Source organism: Theropithecus gelada, chromosome 16, assembly GCF_003255815.1.
Source record: "Theropithecus gelada isolate Dixy chromosome 16, Tgel_1.0, whole genome shotgun sequence".
Classification (NCBI taxonomy): Eukaryota; Metazoa; Chordata; class Mammalia; order Primates; family Cercopithecidae; genus Theropithecus; species Theropithecus gelada.
Genome location: NC_037684.1, coordinates 72,802,462 through 72,815,104, shown reverse-complemented (window position 1 = coordinate 72,815,104; position 12,643 = coordinate 72,802,462).

Below are 12,643 nucleotides of genomic sequence, written 5' to 3'. Positions count from 1 at the left end.
ACATCTCCATGTATGTACATAAAATAGATGAACACATTTAATAGCATATTTGCGTAAGACTGGGGAGGGTAAATCTTGTATGAGATGCCGTGTTTCTTACATGTATTCTGAGACACTGGCCAGGTTCTTGTATGTAGTCCAGGCTGGAGTGCAATGTTGGCGATCACGGTTTTCTGCAGCCTCAACCTCTCAGCCTCAAGCAGTCCTCCCAGCTCAGCCTCCCAAGTAATTGGGACTACAGGCATGCACAATCATGTGTGGCTAATTCTTTCTAATTTGTGTAGAGATGGGGCGTCACTCTGTTGCCCAGTCTGGTCTTCAGCTCCTGAGCTCAAGTGATCCTCTCGCCTCATCTCCCAAATCACTAGGATTACAATTGTGAGCCACCATGCCCAGCCAAGGATGTGTTTCTGTCCTCAGTATATTATGGGCCTTTTGGCCTTAGCATCTTTGTCATAGACAATTTTATGTTGTTATGTAAACTGCCAGTGTTTTCCTGGTTTCTGGTTTTTTAAAGATTTACCCTCCCCAGTCTTATGCAAATATGCTATTAAATGTGTTCATCTATTTTATGTACATACATGGAGATGTTTGATCCGCCTCTCTTTATTTAATCTGATGTGAGGTGTGGGTCTTTCTGTCTCAGACAGACAGCCAATCATGCCAGCACTATTTATTACCACAACCATTCTTTGCCCACTGAATTGAAATCCTACCTTGACTTGGTTTATTTCATCTACATTCAGAGACCTGCCCTAGATATGCCCTTATTTCTTTTTCTTTTGAGTTCTGCTTTGAAATATGTTTCACAGGTTATTAGATCACTTATATTATTTTTAATTTATCTTCTTTATTTTAAATTGTCATCCTCCATTTATGTTTTCTTATTTTATCTATTTATGTATCTATTTATTTCCTTTTTTTTGAGACCGACTCTCACTCTGTCGCCCAGGCTGAAGTGCAGCGGCGTGACCTTGGCTCATGCAGCCTCCGCCTCAGCCTCCCAAATAGCTGGGACTACAGGAGTGCACCACCCTGCCTGGCTAATTTTTTGTAGAGATAGGGTTTCACCATGTTGGCCAGGCTGGTCCTGAACTCCTGATCTTAGGTGATCCGCCTGCCTCAGCCTCCCAAAGTGCTGGGATTACAGCATGAGCCACTGGGCCCTGCTTGCTGCTTTTATTGAATTTTAAGGTAGATGCTGTCAGTGTCAAGCTCTTGTTTCCAGTCATGAATTTAGAAATGCCGGTCCTCTCTTGAGTGCAGTTTCCCCTTCCCTTTGTATTATGAGCTATTTGCAGGGCATGATTTTTGTCTGTCACCTTCTCTTGCTAAAGCAGATCCAACATTTGCCCAGGGTCAGTGTCTGGATTCTGCTGAGACCCACTGCTTTTGCCTGACAATGCTTCAGATCTTCTCATGACTTAAATGCGATGGAAGGCTCTTGAAAGTGCATTTATATTACATATTGGGAGGAACAGAAGCTCAGGTAGAGTAGAGAAGGGCGAGTGCTTAGTAGGGAAATTCACCTGTGCCCAGTGTCTTCTCTGCTTGGTGAGCCTCGAACGCAGAACCGGCTCTCACTGAGTCTATGTTTGCGTGCCCCTCCTCCCTTTTAGATGCACACTGTGGCTCTTCCCGCCCTCCCCCTTGTCACTGCTGTCCTTTGTGCCTGGGGCCCTTGGCCTCCTCTGATGTCGAATCTTCTTGTTCCCGATCCTTTGCCAGAGCGCCCTGGATCTTCCCGTGCTCCTCCCCAGCCCTAGGCCTCTAGGGTGAGGGACGTTAGTGGAGGGATTCTCATATCTCCATTTTCTCTGGAAGGGGATTAGGGGAAAGTCCTGTGTTTTCTTTCCATGTTCTCTCACTCTCTCAGTAGAAATTCTTCCAAGTCTAAGCCTGTAGATGATACCCGACTACAAGATTTTTACTGTGTCTTTGATTATTTTTGTTGGGATTTGTGGATTAAGATGCTGGTGGTCAAACTGCTGGCTTATCCTGTGTGATTTTATTGTTACATATGCTTATCTAGACATTTGAAAGTGAAATTCAGAAGATAATTTTTTGACACCTGAGACAGAATACTTCATCATTTCTGTCTCATGATAGAGTGACAGATTTCTCTTAAGATTTGTGCAAAACAAGAAGTATTTAGAGAAAATTACATTCCGGGCAAGGGCATGGAATGAGCAAAGGCACAGAGGCAGGACATAAAAGTAAAAAACAAAACAAAAAAAAACACTTCAGGTGGCTGGGTGAATAGTCCAAAACCTAGACGGGCACAGACGAGTCTTGGGAGATCAACCAAAAGCCAAAAGGCCTGGGCTGGGCTTCATCCAGGTGTTCCGGAAAGAGCCCGGTAGGCGTGAGCATGTGGTTGACACGGCCCTCCCCTTCACAAATGTTAATCTGCCTGTTGTGGAAGTAGCAGTGGTGCCATGCAACACTTCCCAAACACAGTTAACCTTTGAATACTTTAAAAATCATCATAGACCAGGAGCTCACCTGTGCCTGGGTCAGAATAAACAACCACATAAAGTGGTGACTTGAGGAAGGATAGGTTGGTGCAGAATTAATTTTTGCCATTACTTTTGCAGCACCAGCCTATACTTAACAATAAATGCTGCAGACAATCACCGACATTTGAAGACTCTTATTTTCTAACATAACAAGGAAAGCCACAAATTAGAGATGTTAAATAAAAGTTTTAAAGGAAGACAATTACAGGCATATACAGACATCTATATGTTTGTGCTTACATGAGCAGACACAGAAGGCAGACTGGCGTTCAGTGAGGAGGGCCATGCACCTTGCTCTGCTCCCTGGAGACACTGCCTGCCTGTGGGGTGCACATCACCTGCTGTGTGTGACACAGCATCGGGCGGTCTGGCCTCCAACTGTCATTCTCAGGTATGGGTTGCCACCTCATAAGAGCAGGTTACTATATAAAAATAACACTGGAATATCGGGAGTGTTTTTTCTTCAATATGCTTAAAATAAATTTTAAGAAGAAATACTGTCAGTATTGTTTTTAGAACCGTGAATGCTTCTCACAGAACACTCGTGCACTACAGAAAATTGGAGAAAGCAGGGCCAAATAAAGCTGGATTTGCATCCCAGATTCACCGTTTATGAACCACATGACTCTCGTCAAATTTTCATCTAAAATAAAGACTACTATGTGGGAGTTTTGTGGAAAATTAAATTGGATAACTTTAGACATGTGGTACCATGCCTGGCATGTACGGTGGAGTCATAGACACATGTTTATTTGTTTCAGTGAAATTATCTATTACTATTATAACTTTATATGGTGGAGGTGGGTAGAACACATGCTTCATTTTTGTTGTTTTAAATGTGGTCCCTAAACACAAAGGAGCTATTTCATCTGTGAAATAGCTAAAGAAGGAGCCAGGCCGGGCACGGTGGCTCATGCCTGTAATCCCAGCACTTTGGGAGGCCGAGGCGGGTGGATCACGAGGTCAGGAGATCGAGACCATCCTGGCTAACACGGTGAAACCCCATCTCTACTAAAAATACAAAAAATTAGCCGGGCGTGTTGGCGGCCGCCTGTAGTCCCAGCTACTCGGGAAGCTGAGGCAAGAGAATGGCGTGAACGTGGGAGGCGGAGCTTGCAGTGAGACGAGTTTGCACCACTGCACTCCAGCCTGGGCGACGGAGCGAGACTCCGTCTCAAAAAAAAAAAAGCAGCAGCAGCCAACTCTGAAATGCTGGAGGGAAAGTGAATGTGTGAGACTTACAGAGAGATGGTGTGTTTATAAACAGTCATATTTACAAAAGCACATATTTCTGAGTGACTGGAGGGATTTTCAAGGCTAATTTGACCACATGTGTGATTGTTGCTTTAACAGGTGAGTTTAGAACCTAACCTCGGCCTTACGGGCAGTAGCTAGCCTTGAACAAATGTTTAGCCTGTAGTGGTATCTTGCAGTTTTTCCTGCATTTAATGAATTTGCTAAGATATATCTGGCTATATCCTTAAAGATTTTGCCAAATATTTTTTTAAATTATTTTGAAATTTGTTTTAAAGATTTGTTTCTCTATTAATATTCTTTATAGACTACAGAATTTTCTTCACTGGAACAGAGGAAATGTAATACTTCATTTATTGCTAGGGCTGTTATTAGTGGTTTCTAAACAATTCTACAGATAGGCTTCTGCAAGGAATTTCAAGCTTATTTATAATTAAAGTACATACTAATGAACCCAGTAGCTTTATTAATAAGCGTTTTCTTTGATTATTCAGTTCAGGTTTTGTTTTGTGAATCCCACACACACACACGCACACACACACGCGTGCGCGCACACACATGCACGCACACGCACACACACGTGCACGCGCGCACACACACGCACACACGCGCGCACACACACACGTGCACGCGCACACACACATGCACACACGCACACACACGCACGCACACATCGCTGTTATTTAAGACAGTGGGTATGTAGTGGGCATTTCTCTAATCTGCTTAAATAAGACAGGTTTTCTCATACTGACTCTTACTGTTCTCGCCAAGGAGACTGTGTTTGAAATGTCATCTTGGGATGCAAGAAGGCAGGGATACTGGAAATGGATTTCTTGTGTCCTTGCTTTTTTCTTATGAAGAGTCTAAATTAGTCTATTTATTATTTGATATTTTGAATTCCAGAGAAACGTGGATAACTGAAGGGAATGCCTCAGCAGAATGTAGGCTTCTCTGTTTTGTTCTTATTAAATTATCAAAGAAGGAAATGAAAATGAATTGTTTAAAATAATCTTCCTGGGAGGTCTTGGGTACTGAGTCATTTAAATGGACTGGTAAGGAGGTGGCCCGTTTTGTTTGTCGATTACCTTCCTGAGAGTGGCTGGCACAGACAGGGGAAACGTATTTCTGCTCCTAACCTGATTTCATTATCTTTCTGCCTTCACCACCTGATTTTATTCCGTAAAGTATGAACCCCGGTCTGACTTTTCTATGTCTTACCTTGTCGTTTAAGTATATGAATTTTGTTATGTAACATAAAGGGGAAAATATGAAAACCAGTTCCTCTCAGTAAACCTTTTAAAACATTGTTTAAAACCCAGCCGCCTACAATTTCCAAAGTTCCTGGTAATTTTTTCCAATGGAGTTTTCAGTTTACTGATTTTTTTTTTTTTTTCACTCAAAGGGCTGTGAAGTCAACAGTGTTAAGGCAGTGTGGTTTAAGTGTTTTAAATTCTGTTTCTGTTAAATGAATTCTATTCATGTTTACAGAGCAACAGAAGAAAGCTTAGAGAATTAAGTACACATAAAGTTAATCATAGAAGCTTATGAGTAGCTAGATTAACTTCAAAACCATCAGTAAATAATGTTTTAAACTTCCACTGACCTTATTAAAATACGCTTCGAGAAACATTCTGTTTGAACTATTCTCATAAATTAGTCATCTTGCAAAACAGCTGTGGCAATATGATACAATGAAGAGAGCAGTGATTTAGCAATGAGAAGATTGGGAGTCCTTGTCTTGGCTCACTCACAGGGAGATCACATGACATGCCAAAGTCCCCTAGATGAGGAAGCCATGCATGAGAGGATTGAGGATTGGGCCGATAATCTATCGTTTAAGACTTTCTATGAGTCTGTGCTTAAACTTAGAAACCTCACGAAGATCACACCAGGGTATTTGGGTGAGAGCAGGAGCTTCACCTCGTGCAGAATTGCAGTGTGATTTTAGAGTGCTGTTTACCATTCTTATGCTTAGAAGGCAGAGTGTCTGAATCAGGATTCTGTCTTGTATAATGGATCACACTCTCGTTGGCTTAGGCAGAAAGGTGTTAAATGGTTTGCAGAATTGTTGGGAAGGCTGAGCTTCCAGGAGCAGCTCCCAAAGTCTCCACACACGACTGGACCACCAGGGAACCTGCTCCCTCCACCAGGACGGGACTGGGAAACCTGTCACCGCAATTATCAGCACCAGAAGGATCTTGTCTCTGCCAAGTCTCTGTCCACATAGTGAATGCCCTGTGCCCTGCCTCTCTCTCCCTGACTCAGGTCCCACTCCAGGTTTTGCCCAAATCTTTCTGATTGGTGGAACTTAAATCACGCCCAAAATCCCAACTGCAGGAGAGCTCTGAGATTTCATCTTTCCAGCCTCTGTGTGCTACATGGGGGTTGGAGCACTTGCTGACAAGCCCTGCAACCACCATTGACAGTAAGTGAGATAGTTATGATCAATAGCATTTGCATTTTTCACAATTTACAGCATAGCTGTACATTTTATTTAGAGCTACTATCAAGTCACTCTACAGATAAAAATATTATTTCTGACCATTTTGGAAGAAAACAACTTTTTTAAAATTGAGAGCAATATCTACATTATTTCCTAAAGAGCCAAAGCTGATAGAGAAAACAGGATGTTGAATTTTGAATTTTCCTTCCAGCTTTGTCTTCTCCATGTCAGATCAGCTCTGTTTTCTTCTGTCTTTTTTTTTCCATAGGGATGTCCTCCACCTTTTCAATCTGATTTGCTCTTTGCCATGCAGACCTGTGGGTGAAGAGCCAGAGTCCTCCAAGGTAAATGTTTCTGGCCAGTGACCTGGTGTCTGTGTTAACTGAACATCTCCAACGCCCTCGGAGTCCGCAACCACCATGAAGTCACTTATCAAGTCATCTGACTTGGGATGCCCAGGTATTTGATCACAGTTTTTCTATAAGCAAAGCTCCAAATTCAAACTTTGGCCCGACATTTGATATGTCTACTATCTCTACTCCACCCTGGCTCCATGCGGGCTGTTAAAATCACAAGGGCGCTTTCCGGGTCCTACCCGGTGCAGCCACTGCCTGCAGGAGCCTGGCTGAGGCTCCGGGGAGACACTGATGGAGAGCCTGGCGTGTGAATAACACAAATGCAGCCTCTTCCTCTCTACTTCTTCCTTCCCTCCAGTTCCTGCCTTGCTACCTTTCTTTTCTGCCTCTCATAGCCATTAAATTCAGGTCACTGCTATTTGCCTTTTTGTCATCTCATGAGAATTACAAGGGTCAGCTGGAGACTTCATCTCCTAGGAAATGAGGCATCACATCTGTGCACCTGGCCCTCTTGTAGGTACCCCTGGCCATCCCCATCTTGCAACCTGCTAGACGTTTTTCTATCTGGTCTTGTGAGCACCTGTGCTAATCTGTCACTCCTGATCTAGGTGTGTTCCCAGCTTTTCCTGGTATTGTCTGATGGTCTCACAATTCCACTTTAGTCATGCTTATCTTCCTATATGAGAAAGATGCATAGCTATACTTCATACATATACTGTACACGTAAACATAGCAAATAGAAGAAACAGAATGTGCATCTCTCTACAGTAACAATATCTTTCTTCCCTGGACTGCAGCAAGCATGCCATTGTATTGGGAGACTGTTGTAAAAGTTAATCTTAGGATGCACCTGGTTGTCTCTGCTAAAATAATTTGCAGCTAAATTAGATGATTAGACTATGCATATTGAAAGACATGGAAGGGCTGGGTGCAGCAGCTTATGCCTATAAATCCCAGCACTTTGGGAGGCCGAGGCGGGTGAATCATCTGAGGTCAGGAGGTCAAGACCAGCCTGGTCAACATGGTAAAACCCTGTCTCTATTAAAAATACAAAAAAAAATTAGGTGGGCATGGTGGTACACAGCTATAATCCCAGCTACTCAAGAGGCTGAGACAGGAGAATGGCTGGAACCCCAGAGGTGGAGGTTGCAATGAGCCGAGATTGTGCCATTGCACTCCAGCCTGGGCAACAAGAGTGAGACTCCATCTCAAAAAGAAAGAAAGGAAGACATGAAAGCCGAAAGCCCAGTGAGTGAGTCTGTGAAGATGGGAAATGAATTAACAGTAAGTTTGTGCAAGAACTTCCCTGTTCCTTCCTCCCCTACGCACGTCATTATGTAAACATTTTCATTTTACTCAGTTATCCTCCATCTGAGACTGACCTCCACTCAGCTGACTCCTCCTGCCCTCTCATTTCTGCAATTCAGCTTTAGTCCAGAGGAGAGAAGGATAATAGAGTAAATGTTACACTAAACATCATGGGATACTTCTTAAGTCACCAAAAACGTAACAACAAATCAAGAAGTATTACTTGCTATTTTGAACTAGATCAACATATAAATGTTCCCATCTCTTTTCTTGGCAGGTGGAGCTGGACTGAATATTTCTGTCCATAAGACTGTTAGAATCCCCCAGAGTGGGATACCAACCAGTGAGGACCTCACCAGCAGCTGCTGTCTCTGCAGTCGGATAGATGAGCCTCGAAATAACCACTGCTTGTGGTTTACTGTGTATTCCTCTAGATGTTTTTCTTTACACATATTAGTGAGTGTGGAGAGAGAGTGTGTGTGTTTTGTAAATTTGATTACACTGTGCATTTCTTCTGACATCCATTTCACTTTGTCGTTGGAACGTAAGCACTGTGAGGGCAGAGATTTTTGTTTGTTGTGCTTGCTGTTATAGCTCTTGTCTGTATAACAGTGGCTGGCACATGGTCACATCACAGTAGAAGCTCAATAAATATTTGTTGAATGAATGAAAAAATACATCCAAGACATCTTCAGATTTCAATATTTGGAGAAACGATTCATTGTTTAAAGAAGGTTACGTAATACGTGGTGATTTATTTAGCCACTATTCTACTGATAGACATTTAGGTTGTTTTGGATTTAACTTATTACAAAAACAATACAGGGAAGATCCTTGTACAAATTTTTGACCATTAAAGGGGCTCTTTCTATGTAAGGGTATGTCAGGATTCATTTGCAAATAGCAGAGATCACTGTCATTAAGCAGAAAGGAATTTAATCCAGGGCGTTTTGTACTAGAAGGGCTGGAGAAGGCAGTAGGCTCCACTGAGCTTCCAGGAAGGGGTCCCAGAGCATCTCAATGCTGACCCATTAAAAGACCTTCTGTTTCTGCCAGAATCAGGAAGTCTTTCTGTAGGTGCTTGCTCAGGACCACCACTGCTGCCAAGATACAGGATCAGCCTCGGGATCATACGGCCACAGGTGCAGTCCGTACCAGCAAAGCAGGCTCTGTGCCTGCCTCACATTGCCCAGATGATGACGAAGCAGACCCCGGAACCTCTGCTCCCCTGCCACAGTATAGCAAATCCCTTTCCAGCCGTACTTGCCAGGAGACGCTGCAGAAGGACAGCCTTAGGCTCCCTTGCACATTCCAGATCCTCTAAGAGGAGGTCTCTTGGACAGAAACTAGGCCACTTGATGATCCAAGCTTTAAAGACCTTGGCAAATACACCCTTTAGACAAATACATCCTGGTCTCTTATGATTCAATAAGAGTCACCCTACAAAGAGGCGAGGATGGAGTCGAGTGAACCTGTCCTGAGATCTTCCACACATTGATTTCTAGAAAAGGAAAATGGAGTTCTAGAAAAGGAAGTGGATGTGACCTGTCCCAGCGCATTGAAAAACTTGGTAGACACATTGCCCTTCAGTTTGCCCTCCCACTCACAGCATGCACGGTACTGTTTTCCCAGAACTTTCACACTCTATAAAGAATCTTAAAGATTAAGTAAATGAACAATGTAACTTGTTTTGCTTTGTTCATCAGTAAATGTTCATCATATGAGCACTTCTTCATATGTTTAGAGGCAATTTATCTTTTGTATGTGTCTATGGAGACTCATATACTTGGCTTGTATTTCTTTTGAGGTGTTAGTCTTTTTCCTGTTTATAAGAAATCTTGATATATTGTGCTTTTTAACGTTTTTTCATACGTAGTGCTATTATTTCTTAGTCATCTTTTAACTTTGTTTATGGTTATATTTTACTGAAGAGAAATGTTGCCTTTCTGTGTTGTGTTTTTCTTTATGATTTTAAGTGTTTTGTTTCCTTCTTTAAAATGTCTTTCTAGCCATTAGTTTATTAAAATATTCTTCCTTAGCATCTGTAAGAAACCTTTTATTTGTTCAGGCTTAAAACCCATGGAAACATGGGCTTTGGATTTGATGATCTTCTCCTATCTTAACTGTCTTCTGGAATCAGAAGTGAATACTCTGGGGGAAGATTACATCATCTAGAACCTCAAATTATAGCCACGTTTTATTTTATCACTGTACACATAATAGAATGAGTTTCTATATTCATCATCTTCCCTTTTTAAAAACTTTTTGGGCCGGGCGCGGTGGCTCACGCCTGTAATCTCAGCACTTTGGGAGGCCAAGGTGGGCGGATCACGAGGTCAGGAGATCAAGACCATCCTGGCCAACATGGGGAAACCCCGTCTCTACTAAAAATACAAAAAATTAGCCGGGCTTAGTGGCTGACGCCTGTAATCCCAGCTACTCGGGAGGCTGAGGCAGGAGAATGGCGTGAACCCGGGAGGTGGAGCTTGCAGTGAGCAGAGATCGCGCCACTGTACTCCAGCCTGGGTGACAGAGCGAGACTCCGTCTCAAAAAAAAAAAAAAAAAAAAAATTTTCAGTTCAGGGGTACATGTGCAGGTTTGTCATATAGGTACATTCGTGTCACGGAGGTTTGTTGTACAGATTATTTCATCACCCCGGTATTAAGCCCAGTACTGATTATTTTTCTGGGTTCTCTGCCTTCTCCCACCCTCCAGTGTCAGGTAGGCCCTGGTTCTGTTATTCCCCTCTACGTGTCCGTGTGTTCTCATCATTTAGCTCCCACCTATAAGTGAGAACATGCGTAGGGATTTTTTTATTAGGCAAAATGCAGGAATTGATATCAAGGTAGGGAATGTGGGCTGGGCTGTGTAGAGCACGTGAGGTGGGGAGCTGCAGGTCACTATGTCTGCTGGCGGTGGCTGTCTTGAGTCATGGGCCACCTGGTGCTCGGACCAGTGGCAGCAAGGCTGTATGAACCAGTTGTTCAGTTTTCCTTCTTGAGGTGGGACACTCACGACCTTGTTTGGATATATTGGCTCTCCTAAGGCCAGTTCCTGGAGGTCTTTAAGTAAAAGACAAGGTTAAACATTATGAGAGCACCGAAGAGCAAGTTTTTATTTTTTTTTCTATAAAAGATAAGGAATTGATACCTTCTACGTTTAAGCCTTTTTGTGAAATACCGTACACAAAGATAAAAGTGACCAAAATGTAAATGGTGGTTTCTTGAATGATCAGAACGTGAAAAGTCATGCAGTCACCACTCCCGTCCAGAAAAGAAGCACTGCCAGCTCCCCCAGACCTCTCCCAGGTGTTCCCATCGCAACCCTCACTGCTCCCTAAGATAACCATTGTCCTCGCAATTCTTCTCCGTAACAGATCTTTACAAAACTATGCAGCCCTAAATATTATGTTACTTGTCCTTACATCTGAGTTTTATTACAAATGGAATTTTAAAACTCTGTAATATTTACATCTAGCTTTTTTTACACATTATTTAGTGAGATGTATCCATGTTGTTGCATGTACTGTAATCTGTTCGTCGTCTTCACCATTTAGTAAGCCATTGTATGATTATAACTTTATTTATCCATTCCGTCATTAATGGACAGTTGAGTCATGTACAGTTTGGGGCTAAGGTGAATAGCGCTGTTATGTTCTTGTGGCTGTCTCTTGAAACACATATGTACTCGTTCCTGTTGGTTACATACTTAGGAATGAAATTCCTGGGCTATGGGGTATGCATACATTCCAGGATAGTACCAAACAGATGACTGAAGTATCTGTATAATTCATGTCTTTTCAGCAATTTATGAGAGGTCGATTTCTCTGCATTCTCATCAATACCTGGTAGTGTGTTAGTCTTTTTACTGGAGGTCATGTGGGTAATGTGTAGTAGTGTCTCACCGTGGTTTGATTTGCGTTTTTCTTTTGGCTGAGGAGACTGAACACTTTTTCTTTTTTTCTTCTTTTTTTGGGACGGAGTCTCACTCTGTTGCCCAGGCTAGAGTGCAGAGGTGCGATCTCAGCTCACTACAACCTCTGCCTCCCGGGTTCAAGCGATTCTCTTGCCTCAGCCTCCTGAGTAGCTGGGATTACAGGCACCTGCCACTACGCCCAGCTGATTTTTTGTATTTTTAGTAGAGACGGGGTTTCACCATGTTGGCCAGGATGGTCTCAATCTCTTGACTTTGTGAGCTTCCCGCCTCGGCCTCCCACAGTGCTGGGGTTACGTGCTTCTAAATTGCATGATGATGTATCCTACTTTGTGAGACCGTATTGCACTGATGCTTGATTGACTCTTTCAATATGGAAGCCAATGTCCTTCAAATCATTAGCCAACCTTTGGAGCTCCTGAAATGATTCCATAATTTTATATCTTTTGTCTCCTATTTTCTGGACAATTTATTCGATTACATCTTTCAGCCTTTCTACTGATGTTTTTATTCTGACTATAAAATAATTTCTAATAATTCTCATTCGTTCTACGAATGTTCTTTACAAACCGTTCACTGTTTTGTTTCATAGATACACAGTCCTCTCTTACATGTCTGGGGATCTCAACTGTTGCTGCTGCTGTTTTAAAATGCGCTTCTGTTTCCTGCATGTCTTCGTTGGTTCCGGGTGTTTGTCTTCTATTTGGTCTGAGTTTGCTCTCCTGCTAGAGGCGGTGCTCCCATATCAGGGGACCCTTGGCCGGCCATTGGTTCACAAGTCAGTCTGAAGTACAGACAGCCGCCTGGAAGTTCTGGGTAAGCCGATGGG